This window comes from Cyanistes caeruleus, chromosome Z, assembly GCF_971803275.1.
Source record: "Cyanistes caeruleus chromosome Z, bCyaCae1.hap1.1, whole genome shotgun sequence".
Classification (NCBI taxonomy): Eukaryota; Metazoa; Chordata; class Aves; order Passeriformes; family Paridae; genus Cyanistes; species Cyanistes caeruleus.
In genome coordinates, this window is record NC_141732.1 from 40,194,792 (window position 1) to 40,208,739 (window position 13,948).

General features: G+C 40.4%; 1 long non-coding RNA gene across 1 annotated transcript; it reads right to left on the reverse strand.

Moving 5' to 3' along the window:
• Positions 1–5,188: 5,188 nt before the first annotated feature.
• Positions 5,189–8,908, reverse strand: LOC111941763 (uncharacterized). The gene is made up of 3 exons (XR_002870243.2): positions 8,704–8,908; positions 8,276–8,448; positions 5,189–7,672 (listed from the first exon to the last, which is right to left on the reverse strand). It is a non-coding gene; the product is annotated as an uncharacterized LOC111941763 (long non-coding RNA).
• Positions 8,909–13,948: the final 5,040 nt, after the last annotated feature.

Below are 13,948 nucleotides of genomic sequence, written 5' to 3' on the forward strand. Positions count from 1 at the left end.
AATAAGAAGTACTTTGAAATAGCCAAATGAAAGCCATAACAGTAAGCCAGTCAAAAGTCGACAGTCTGTTTTTCTCAGAAGTGTTTCACGGAGTGATTTACTCCTGATGTCACAACATCTCTTGCAATTCTTGCTGGAGACTGCATTTTGCTGACACAGACTCACTATGTCAAATACAAAAGACTGTCTTAATTTGTGTTTTGAACCAGGCCTGAAGGAAAGGAAAAATGACAGAGGGAAGAGGATTACCATTCCAGCTATGCAATTGAAAACAATCTGACTATGCAGGGGAAGGGAAGGGACAGAAAAGGAAAAGAATAGCCTCCATTCTCCCAGGGTGCCCTGAGAGAGAAAAGGAGAGGGGTGGGAGTGCAAACTGATGTTCTGCTTTACATATCAAATTGGCTTCCTTTTGCTTACATTGGAATGTTATGGGATTCTCTCTTTTCACTTTTCATTTTGAGAGCTCCTAGGAGTTTTTACCATTCTCCTTTTCAAATGTAAAAGGCCAGGTTGAGATAGGAGTAGGGTTATAAGATTCTTCAATGCCTGTAAGAAATGTAATCAAGATGAAGAGGAGACTCTGGTGAGGCTGAGGCGCTTGAAGAAACTAAAAGTAGTCAGGAAGAAGAGTTTCAAAGTCCACTGTTAAAGCTCTTGTGAAGAATAAAATAGTAAGTTGTTTATGATTTCTGATGTATGGGGAGGAAAAAAAAATCCAAGACAGAGAGTTATCTTTGCACCTAGGTCTCTTATTGAGCATGAGAACGCATGTTTCTATCCTTACAGCTAATGCTTTGCAGAAAAAAAGGAGACCCAGCAGCAGTTGGCACCCAGTTGGTTTTAAAACACATGCCAATGTACCCACCTGGACATAAGGGGCCACCCAAAACCCTGTAGACTGTGACAGGCTCTCCTCCTCTGCACAGTGACAGAGCAGCAGGGTCTGTCATCCAGTGTGGTCCCTGCAGAGAAGTGCAGGCAGGTCTGCAGGAGGAGATGGCTCCCATCTGCTTGGCTCCCTGCAGGTGTGGGCAGGTCAAGACGTGCCTGCAGAGATGCACAAGTATCTGCAGGATGTCTTTTTCTGATATGTGGCTGCTGCAGGGCTGCAGGCATCTCTAGAACTGAGCAGGTAGTAAACAGCAGCAATCCTGCTCCAGGTGCTGCATTTGGCCAAGAAACCTGTGTGCCTTTGCTGGTTTAACAGCCTTTGACTGGCTAGGCAGCTTTCCATGACTGTAATCAAAGGGATTGAGTTTGCTGCATCCACATAGTTTGTAAAAGCAGAGACCCTGCTTTAAGCCTGCTTTAAAAGGTTTGCCTTTTGCTGTAGTTCCCCCGCTTTGGGCTGCATTGTGGGGAACCAGTTAGTGAGGACAGGAGGGGCTTGGAGCATAAGTGCAGGATTGATCCTTAACTGATAAGATAGCAGTTCTCAGAAGTAACACAGAATCAAGTAGAGTTCCTTTTCCAGCTTCTCTGTTGCCTCTCAAATTGGGAGCTTGATGGCAGAGGCTAGTTCTTAATATAGATTGCATGTTTTTTTGGCCGAAAGAAAGTAATGCAAATTATTGAAAGAGGTGCAAATAATAGGGGCAGAAATTAAGGCATTTAGTTCTTACTTTTTCAACAAACTTACCTGGAGATAGATTATGCCTGGTGGAGTAAATGTGCACTGAAGTCAATGCCACCCTGACTTATCTTCTCTGAAGTCAAGCTGTATTGATTTGTAATGCTTGCACATAGTGCAGTTATTCCTTCCACTCAGAGGAGGGCATGCCCTGTGTCCCCTTATCTTATTACAGAATATTGCTTCATTATTATGCTAAATTGCAGAAACATCATGACTGCTTCTTCATCATTCTTAATAGCTGATTAAGTAGTTTTATTTTTATGTACTCTGGCAAGTCCTGTTTAGCAGGGCTGGGTGTTAGCTAATCCTGATGTAGCCACTAGGATTTAACTTTTTTAATGAGAATGAAACACATCTGTTATATGGAGATAGTAAATCACTTTAGAAGTTCCAACAGAAGATAAGACCCACCTACACTCTTGGCCTGTATCTATCAGGCAGCCATAGCTTGCTATGCAATCATTTTTTGTCTCAGTACTGAACTGTTTGAAGATTTGTGGTTAAATACCAACTTGATCATAGAGTTTACATTCCACAAGTGGCTCAAGCAATTTAAAATGAACTCGACCTGACATTTTAACCTCCTTACCAAGTTATGCAGACTGTTTATACTGGCAGGGGGATCTAATAGATGGGGTAAAAAAAAGGGAAAGGGGAGTCAATCATCTTATCTCAGCTGAATCACTGATTCACTGTGACCTATGCAAAGCCCTGAGTCACTATTGCTTTACAGATTTTTTTTTTTAAACAAGAGTACTCTGAGACCCAAATATACCACTTGAGATGTGATTTTCTTGTTCAATTTGTGCCTGCTTTGAGAAGAATTGTCTAAGCACGGAACATTTTGTACAGTTCTAAAAACAACACAGAAATACTGGACGTAAGTTATTTGCCAGCTGTGAGTCTTGCAAAACATGAAGTGGGCTGTAAGTACACAAACCTTACATTTAGCATTGCCAACAATCCTTGAAAATCACTAAAGTTTGCATGGGTTTAATCATGACTTTTATTTTTCTCAGAGCTACCTGAATTTTCAAGGACTAAGGCTTTCAGCTGGTAAATCTCAATACAATGTCTCTTCCTAAGAGCTGAACCATAAAGGTTTAGAGACTTGGGACACTTTGAGAGCACCATCATCTGGCCATTCAACGAAGACATGTCCAGCCCAGTACCACTTGCCTTTCTGACACTTGTCTCTCTCAAGAGTCACAGTTTGAAGAAAATTATTGAATCATAGTCTGTATGGTAGAGGCAGTGTCTTGGAAATATAAATGATTTGTGAGTTCTTCAGACTCTTTCAAACAACAGCTGCCATTTAGTGGGCTGTTTTGCACCCAGAGCATTGGGGGGAAAATTACTATTCTAGTGTTATTTGCAGTAGCTCATTCTTATTCTTGATAAGAATATAAGATAATTGATATTGAGGTAAAACACATTGCAAATGAAAAGGCTTCCACCTAATCTCTTGATCCTGATTGTGCCACAAGCCTAAAGCTTTCCCTCAGAAGGCTGTTCAATGTATATGCCACATTTCTTTTAGTTAGACTACATTCCTTGAAAGCGTGGTCCACATCTTGCCATTGGGTTGGAAAGGAAAACACATATATCAATATATGGTAATAATGCACTTACAAGAAAAGAATGGTTGCAATATCAAGCACCACAATTGAAATAATTATTTCATTCTCCCTTAAAAAACAGCAAGAAATAACATTTTACCCAATTTTTCTCCTACAACAATACCATATAGTGCCTAGCCTGGAGCAAGGAAGAAAAATTCCTTTGCTTTCTTCATGTCAGTACCAGTTGGACTCCTGTGGAGATGTGGAGATGGTCTGAAATCAGACCTTCCTTAAGGATGCTGTTTTTTCTCTGAGGGTTTCTAGGGGAAGATTGTATGTGCAGCTCCACACCATCTCCCACAATAGAGACCAGGCTGCCCTTACCAGGGAGGGACTGATAGTAGAAAACTGTAACCTGGATAAGGGAAGGGGGAAGATGAGAGTGGAGGAGAATAGCTGCTCCAACAGACTTTCCATAAAGGAAGAAAGCTTTGCAACCTGTGGTCGGGCAGAAAGGAAAAACAGAAGTGTGTTACTTCAGACTCTGTACTTTACCGAGCCACAGATTTCTCTTTTAGAGAGTATTCACTTTGCTGGAATTCAGAAAAGAACAAAATGAAATGGCTTAGATGTCAGGTAAGTAGAAGTGAGAAGATTGATCCTGTGAACGTGGTGCAAGCTTCTTTACCCAGAGAATACTTAAGCCTGCTTGCACAGTATGGGGGAGTTCATCCCTGTTCATTCTGTATGCACAGGATCTGACAAAACCTAAGGCATCATGAGATCCTCTGAGAACTTTTAACATGGGACACAACACAGGCATTTACTGGCAGCTGTCAAAGTTCAAATCAGCCGCAGGAGAAGGCCTGATCCCTTGTCACCTCTCCATGGAGCAGATAAATCACTGACTGGACAAGTCTGTCCTTGCTGTGGCTGGCAGTCCAGGGGGCTTCTACCAGCACCTGACCATCTGAATCAATGAAAGCAGAATGGGAAGTGTGGTGTCAGTGTCACTCCTGCCATGAGCAGCTGGACCATCCCCTTGCCGTAGAGAGTAACTTCCACAGGAACCAAGGAACAAGAGTAGAGCACAGAGCCCTCTCTCTACTTCGCAGCAAGAAAATCATATTTATAAATGTTGGGATCACACAGCATGGCTATGGCTGTCTAGAGAATCCATCTCTAAGAAAATGTTTACTGCCCAGACTCATCCTCATGAGTTTCCAGTTGCAGAGAAAGCAATGGGGTCCAGATCTTACTGCCTGTGTTTTGAAACTGGGGTGGTTTATTGTAGCTTCCTTGTTTTAGTTTTTAATTGTGGTACTATGCCGCATCTATGCCACATCTATGCCAGAAGCTTCAAAAAGTTCTGGGGGAGTGAGAAGGGGTTAAAATCTGGGAAACAAATAGAAGGAAACTCCTCACAACACTATTGTAGTCTTAGTTGTGTTAAACTATGGGGAATGGTAAGGCCTACATCTACAGTACCCTATCTGGGCACAACTGGTCATCTTTGATTTCTAAGATGGTTTCCATGGATTTTGTTATCCTCTCATTTAAAAGTGTTTTTCAATTAAAAGAACATTGTCTGGTTTTGATTCATGGTAAACAGCAGCTGTAAGGTTTGATCAAGGTCACAGAGCAAATTAATTTCAGAAACTGGAAAGAAAATAAACGAGTATGACTTTTGAGTATCTCTCCCCCATCACTGGTTCATGCAGCTTTCCCTTATGAGACATTGACTCTCACTGTCTCTTCAGTCATAGGACAGACTCTATATGTTTATATATATATTTTTATATATATATGTATAAAATACATAACGGAAACAGATTTCTGTTTTCATCCCACTTACAGCCATAGCTTTTAAACCTGAGAGTGCCACACACACTGCAGAACATACAGGATGATGAACTCACTGCTTTCTGTAAAAAATCCCCAAGAAAGAAAAACAACACTTTATTGCTATAAGTAAAGGTCATGACACAGCTTTCTTGTATTCACACTATATATTTTAAGAGCTTGCACAGCACAGATCACAAAAATAACAAATCTCCATGAGAATGTGGAGGCTTCATCTTGCAGGTCATTTTCCTTGTTAAGGTACTCTGATTAGTCACCCTGATCACAATCAACTGTTGATTTTATCTGTTAAATGTAATACATCTGATCTGTTTTCCACAGGCTGGCAATGAACTTTGGATGGCTCATCATATTGCATTTGCTGATGCAAGCTCTAATCAGAGAAGTGATCCTTGGTGCACAAAACACTACAAAGAATTTTCCTCTCCCAAACTCTGCTTTTTATAAAGAATTGTCCTATACCTTGCATGATGAGGGGTTCTGGAGTGCACTCCTGGATGCTAACCCTACTGCATGGATGTTTTGATACTCCATCAAAAAAGCCCTAAAGCCCAGAGCTCCTTTACCATGGTTAATGTTGCTGGGCTTTCTTTTCCTTAGGAACTTGATGCCTGCTCCCACCCTTCATTTGTCAAGTTCTGGTTTCTCTGTAGGGGAATTGCTCTGTTACACTGCTCCAGAAGAAGCATTCACCAGATAGAGAACAAAGCAGCCTGTACTCATGGTTCAAGTAATGTTCCAGCAAATGGTAGAAATTCATCGGGGCCAAGCCACCACCGTGAAACATCTGGAACACATGGCAGAAGACTATTCCTCTGATGACCAAGCATCTTCTTTTTTATTGTCATTACAACTAGTAATTGAAAATTGCTTTCTAATTTGAACTAATAGGCACTGTCTGTTGTGCTCTACCCACTTGTGCCTAGTGGTGTGCTGTGGCTTACCATTTTGAGGGTTACAGCTGCCACGTTTTTCATCTGACACCCAGTAGGAAGGGAATATGCCAACTCGCACAGTTCCAGCCCCCAGACACTGACATGTCTTCTGCATCACTCCAGAGGCAACCATTTACCAGTTATGAACGGCAAAGAGCATCATGAACATATCCTGTAGCACAGCCAAACCCGCCCACTGTAAGGAGAGGAAGTGGGTAGTGGGTAAAAAAAATGGGAAGGAACCATTGGTGATGCTTTAGGAGCTGGCATGATAAACAAGAGACAGGCAGGGCTGGGGTTTGGTGGGAAATAGACTTGTCTCCCTTGTCACAATAGGAATACTGTGAGTTATGACATTTTCACAAGGCTTTAATCTTTTGGTATGTTGCTTTTGAAGGATATTGGCACAATTTGTAGGGATCATTACACAAGTAACAATCAGCAGCTTATCACTGCAGACTAAGTGATCTGTTTTACAGATCTTTTGGGGCTTTTTACTGCAAATGTGCTGAAGAAACAAAACTTCTGTCACGTTCTCTCATTCTGTGCATGAGTTTTCTCTTTTAAATCCTCAGAGAAATACTGATCTAATTAAAAGGAACAAAAATAAAATTCAGAGACTTCAGAAATGTAGAACTATAACAATGTACAGTATTTGCAGACCTATCAAATGCATTTGTCATTTTGATGTATATATCTCTTATTAAATCATAATTTTCAAACTATTTCCCAGGTTCTCTGTTTAAAGAAAAGAAAAACCTGCACATTAGAATTTCTCTTCTGAAATCCATGTAAGATAAAATGAAAACATGTCAGTTTCTATCAGCTGAATGCAAGTAATAGTGCAATGTGTCATTTCTATCTAGATTTCTTTCCCAGTAACCAAGAGGTTAATAATCCCAGGATCCAATTAAAAAATAAATATCACTTGATTCCAACTGCCTTATTTTCCAAAGTACATTTAAGGGTGTACTCATTTAAGGGTGTACCTCATTTCAAAAGGTTCTGTTTCAAAGCACACCCATATAGTCTAGAAAAATGGCAGCAGTTTAAAAATCATTCAACAAAACCACAATATCACTATTTGGACTGTTCAGTTACCTTATTAAAATATTTTTACAGTAGTATTGCCAAATTTAGCTGAGACACTCTCGTCATCACATATGACAAGGTTTATATTTTTATGACACAGGCATTGCAATCTACATTTATTAAAACAGATTTAGCACAATTAAAATGTGCAAAAGAAAACCAGTTCCCAATATATCACACATCCCAAACCTCTGAACCAGGGCCCCAAAAACTAGAGTACAAGCTCTGTGGAAACAACATGCTTTAATCCCCAAACATGCACTTAACAGTTAAAGTTTCAAGACTGCAAGGGACAGTAAGACAGCTGTGTTAGAGACATGGTTTATTTCACGTGGACTGAGAAGGCTTTGAAATGTGATCCTTATTCCTTCCCATCAAGGTTTCTCCAAACGCGAGATGTGAGGGTCAGTGAACACAGGATAGCATTTGTGCCAAAGGTGCCCTGCAGCTGCACAGCTGTGTGCCATGCAGTACAAGCTCAGTTTGTACTCACTTTGGCTGTATTCCATAGGTGTAACTCCTGAGAGACTGTTTAGCTTGTTCACTTAGAATCCCATTTAACTGCCACAATTTTAAGGCTGTACCTAGACAAAACATTAAACTAATAAGCAACTGAGGAGCTGCACTTAAGTGGCAAAAAATAGCCTTTGCATTTTTTAAATACATGCAACACTCAAAAAAAAGCCCCCAAAAAACAAAACCCAAAAAAAACCCAAAACCCAAAGAAACAAACAAACAAAACAAACAAACAAAAAAACCAAACAGAAACCCCAAACCAAACCAGAAGAAACAGAAAAAGGAAAAAAACAAAACAAACCCCCACACAACCCCCCCCAAAATGAGTAACAAACAACAAACAAACAAAACCAAAAAATCCCAAACAAACAAAAAATCCCCACTAAACAAAGGGGGGAAAAAGGAGAAAAAAAGATGTTTCTGTAAATGTGCTCAGTCTCTTTTACTATATTGGAGAATTAAACTAACAAATAATCTCTAGATTAACAAATCATCTCAAGAGAGGAGATGAATGGCAATTGTAACATGAACTGTGTGGATGTTTATGACTCTCTTCTAATCCTTTTACACCATTCAGGTAGCAGAAGAGACTCTGGACGAGTCTAGAAGGATGTTCAGACAATGGAAACCACAAATCTGCCAAAAGAGTCCACAGTGTATTTATTGCTCACAGTAGGCAGCAGAGTTCCTTTTCCATCACACATCTCCAGCAGCAACTGAATGTCCCAGAGAGCATCACCACTGCAGCACATGAATAATCACACCAGCCAAGACACGATCCACAGTGGCAGGAGGAATGCAGAAAAGGCATCTGTGAGAGCATTTTCAAAACATCATCTGACCCCTGAAATATCAAATTGAAAATGTACCTCAGAGAAAAATAAAATAGTCCAATTTTAGTGTTTTCTCTGCTTTGGACAGGTGGTTTTGGGTATTAATAAAAGGTGTAACTCCATTAGAAAAATGAGATTGCTGCTTCTCAAACTGGAATGGTTTTCCCACCCCCTTAGTACTAGGGGTTTAAAACTTGCAGCATGCATGCTTTGAGGAAACAAAAGCATTTGTGTAAGCTTCACCAGTTGCAATTCTGAAAACTTACCAGTGTCTAGAGTCACCTTTTGAAAGAGCTGTGTCAAAACAGAAGGCCTGGAGCCAGGAAGCTCTGATACCTAGCCCTGGACACGGCACACTCACTTGGGCAATTCACGTAGACTCAATCCAGAAAGATATTAAAGGCTTCCTGTCAGACGCAGAGATGTAGCACTGGCATGGATTTCTGCTGAGATGTTTCTTCTGGAATGCCATTTATCTTTCCTGCTGCTGTGGTGAAGAGAGAATGATGTGGAGGAGTTGGATGTTGCAATGTTGTGCTTGTACTGCTGACAGGCCAAATGGCAAAACAACCGGTGTCACTGGGATGGAGGGTGTTGCTAGTTTGTCCTTTCTGCCTGTAAAGGCAAAAAGAACAAAAACCAGCTATAAAAACGGCACTTTTTAAACAGACAGGTACAGGGGGAAGGGGTAGAGCATGACTGACTCACCTTGGGTTCGAAACAGCAAGCACATAGTTTGTTCCTGATATATGAAGAGCTCTCATAGCAGGTTATTGAAACACGAGATAGGTTTACAGGACAGCTTTGGCACTGATGATGTGTACTGAACAGTAATGCTCCTCTTCTTCCTCACAGCTTTTTCCCCTACAGCTCCCTGTCAGTAACAGTTACACAAAAAAACAACTCCTGCTCATCTGCTTGATAATTGTACTGTATTGTGTAAGGATAGCCAGACAGCACGAATGTCTGAAGCTGCTTTCCTCTTATAAATCATTGTAGAAAATAAATTATAATATTTCAAAGGAGCACACAAGTTCAGGGCTCACATAATGATAAATCATTTTGGAGCTTACAGTGCCTTTGCCAACAGTCTCGCAGTTACTAATATTTCCTTTGCCAGTAAGTGGTAGAGCATTTATTGAAGACCAATAACCGCAATGTTAAATAGATCCATTTATGTAAGAGCAACGCAGCAGTCTGAGCGTGGCCCGGTCAGCAGAGGGGGCAATGTGCAGGCTGACCAAGCTGTGGAGCGTTCTCCAGAAGGATGGAAAACAGGGGTGGCATTGCCCTCTCGTGGGAAACTGATGAAGTGGAAAGCGGCTGAACTGCAGCCGGCTGATGCCGGCAAGTTTTGTTAATCCTGCGAGTCTCACCGCAGCAGGCGCTAAAAACTCCTGACATTTTCGTTCCATACACTCAGGTCATTCAGAGTTGAGAATGTGTGGCATGCTACGGGACCGGGATTAAATCTTTACGAAAAAAATCAGTGTGTTGGCTAGGGATATAACTGTGGGGCTAAAGACTGCTTTGCTTTAAAAATATCCCCTCTGTCCTGTAACCAAGCAGTTCAGTTCGTGTCTCCTAGAAGTATAATTCACATAATTGTACACAGTGGTGGGATGGAGGCGATTTAGGGTTAATTTCAGAGGCCTTATAAATTATTATGGACTCTATTGAAAAACATATTGTAGAGTGGGTTACTGTCCAGCCATGATAATTGTGGACTTTAAAAAGGGGCTCTCCTGAGGAGTTGCATTTTATAAAGAAAGCTGATTTTGATTTTTGCCCAGGTCTCTCCAGGGAACCTTGTAAAAGATGAACTATTCAACTGGTAAACTTGGGAAGAAGGAGAGTGAGCAAAAGCAAGAAGGAGGGGACAGGTTGAGGACAGGAAGACTGAGGACAGCCTAGATTTGTTTTGCCTGAAGGAAAGCAGCATTATTACTGCTGCCCAGATATGTTTCTGAAGTCTGAATGGTTGCAGTGATGAATAATGCAGGACAGTCTCAGAATATCTTTATGAAGGAGGCACACAGGCCTACAGGTGGGTCACTGTTAACAGCATATACAGGGTTGCTGTCGTAAGCATGGCTGCCAGAATACTAATCGTTAGTAAACATTCTCTTCTCAACACAAAAAAAAATATTCCCAGCACTTGTCATCCTCTGTGGGGAGCAGATGTTAAGAAATACAGCAAAACTACACAGGAATAAATGAATCTATGTATGTTCTGGTTTTAGAATGGCTTGTTTTTCTTCTATTCTCCATATATATATATATATATATATATGTGTGTGTATAATATATATGTGTGTGTGTATATATGCATACATGTATGTATAAATGCAGGTAGGAAATGCAGTGACTAAGTAAAATCTTACTCTCTCAAAGTCTTTGTTCAAACTGTCTCAATTTCAAGTTATTTGGGATAGAGGACACATGATAAGGGAACAAGCTATACCTTGTTCATATACCAAATAGTGCTTTGAAGATTCAGCTGGCTGTTGTAAAGGTGGACGATAAAAGGACTCTAAATGACCAGTGCATGCAGAAATAAACTATTCAGACATCTTCTCTTTCAGAATAACAAAACAGAGAAAAAGGCGAGCACTTTTTTTAAACTACACTACCTTCACTGTTGGATATTCCACTAAAAAAGTGTTTAAAAGAGCGAAAAATGGTAGCAATAATGTACCTCTAGACAAAGCCAGCTGGTTAAAGTTACTAGCAGGAGAGTGTGTTTCAGGTCCATCTCTATTCAATTGCCAGAGCTCAGCTAGAGCAAAGATGTGGTGCTGCAGTGGGCAAAGCAGTGCCTGGGTTTGGTGTGGTGCTAACCCCAGCCCAAAAGTGCAGTGCAGCACCCAGGCCCCCGCCTACCCTAGCACCACAGAGCTGTGATCAGCTCCAGCTGCCAAAACAGAGCTGCCCCACAAGCCCTCTAGTGGCCCTCAACATCTCTTCTGAGTCCTCAGGGTCCGTTCACAGCATGGCAAACAGCCAGAAAAATACCCTCTGTGTGCTCAGTGGCTGTTACCTGGTGCAGCAATTACCTTGTGGCTCCTTCTGATATGTCTCCTGGTGACAGAAGGCTCCAGTATCAAAAGAGGGAGTTAAGGCGGTGCCTGGCCTTGTGGCTTTAATGGGTATTTTCTCAAGTCTCTGGCCCACAAACCTTAGGATGCCTAGTTGTGTGAGTGAATAGAGTGGAGCTGTTCCAGAGTAACCCCATCCCTCATGTAACATGCAGATCCCAGCCCCATTTGCTTCAGTCCTGGCTTGTCCTGAGACTCCTAGTGCATCCCAACCCAGAATTATATGGTTGCAAGAAGAAAAAAAAGTCTATTTCTCCCACTCTGGATGATCCCATTCCTTTCACATGTCTCCCTACATTCCTCATCCTAAACTGGCCACCTTCCTTTGTCTTTTCACCCCAGCCTAAGGTCTCTGTCCAGAAGCCAGTTGCTGCCTGCTCAGCTTCTCCTGCTGTGCTGGCACAGGTACTGTTGCTCTCCCTCCCACACTGGCTCCTTCTTTCTCAGGGGTTCAAAACCACAGGCATGAACTGCTTTTACCAAAAATCTGCCTGGACAAGACACCGAGAGCAGGAGAGGAGAACGTGACCTGGAAAAATGGATGCAGTAGCCACAGCACAGGAGGATTTAAGTATGCCTTTAAGACAACCAGGCAGTATTGCCATCTCTTTAAATGGACTTAGAAGGTACCTGAAGTAACTATGCATCCTTCCTGGGTCCTACATAATGTATGGATCTTCACCATATTTCTTGGAGTAAATGTTCTTTTCCTATACTGCAACTCCATATTTTTTCTTGGAGTAAGTATTTTCTCTCCTTTTTCTATTTTAGGATATACATACATTTGTTGGTGTAAGCATGTAACACAACTTGTTATGATGGCACTTTTCATTCATACTTCTCTGAAGAGAAAATACAGATGTATGAAGGCTCAAACTTATTTAGCAATTAAAACTACATGTCTTCTGACTGTGTTTTTTCATACTCACAGGAAAATGTGGTTCTTTCCAAATATTTCAGATCAAGGGAGTGTAACTTCTCACAGTCTCTTACAATCAATTTCTCCAACTGAAAACACTGTAAAGGCAGCTTTGTGTATTATCTGTAGAATCTTGACCACAATTGTGCAATGAGTTCCTAGCTGTAGTTTGGAAACCACTGGCTTAGGAATCAAATCACACCACAATTTGTGTTCAGGTCCTGGCATTGCTACAAAATTCACAGGAAGCTTTTCCAGACACTTTCATTATGTCTTGTTTTCTCTCTCAGTAAAATTAATATAGATCATATCAGCTGCTTCCCAGGACTGGTGTTTTGATAATGGTGAAATCTGGGTGGATGTGACCAGAGAGGCACAGAGTGTCATTATTAGATTTTGCCATCAAATAAGCCCTTCCAGAGTAAGATTTCAGCAGAATTCAAGGAAAGAAGATTAGGAAATTTTAAAAACAGCCAATAACCAAAGAACACTTATCATCTCTTGTTAAAGTAAGTGTTTAAAAAAATTACCTGGTTTAACAGTCACAGAAAACAAGTAGATTTGTCTACAAGAGGAAAAAAGTCAAAACAAACAGTTATGCAGAAGAAAATAATTCTGCCTTTAGCTACAGCCTTGCCTTCCCTGGAGCTGGGTAATCACATAATCTGTCAAAATGTTTTAAAAAGTACAATGCCTCAGCCAGTTTTGCTTGTGAAATTTTGAACACCTCCCTGACGAGTTTACAGCTTTTCAGATTCTAATATTTGGAAGAAAATACTTGTTTTACAAGACTAATTAAAACATCAATTGTTTCATTGTTTCTTGTAACAGATAATTTTTCCTAGTGGGAAAATCCTATTGTTTAATTGGGAAATGAAACTTAAAAATCTGACCTGGAGTCTGCAAGTTTTCTTGTGCTTACTAGTTTCTATTTGTGAATCTATTTGCTGTTTTCATATTAGAAACAATTCCCTTTATTTTTGAAGTTATGTTATGAGTCCTAAAAGAAAAAACATTCTGCTTCTTATCATTGCTACTTCCATCAGTTTGCTGTTATTTTAGGCTATAGCAACACAGCTCAAGGTTTCCCACTGGTGCAAAATAATGCAGGAATATTGCTGTTCCACACTTGCAATATTCAATTAAAATAATCATATTTTATAATGGATTTAAAATAATCATAATTTCTGAGCAAGCAGATAAAAATGCTGATGCTAGTACATTTTACATGTGAAATAATAGTTGCTTTGCTACATGATAGGACCTACTTTAAAATGCATTTTATTCTAAAACTATGGTTAATGTTTATGTAAATTGTAGAAATGTTTTCAAAGAAGAACAGGGCATAAGCTGAGAAAGTGGTGTCCCTGGAGATAAATGTAATGATTGTGGTGAGATCAGTGTGAGGGAGAAATATAAATTCCTGTGCTGTGCAGAAAATCTTTCTTCAATTATTTAAATCTCCCTTAAATCCTATTTTTAGACCTAAATTCA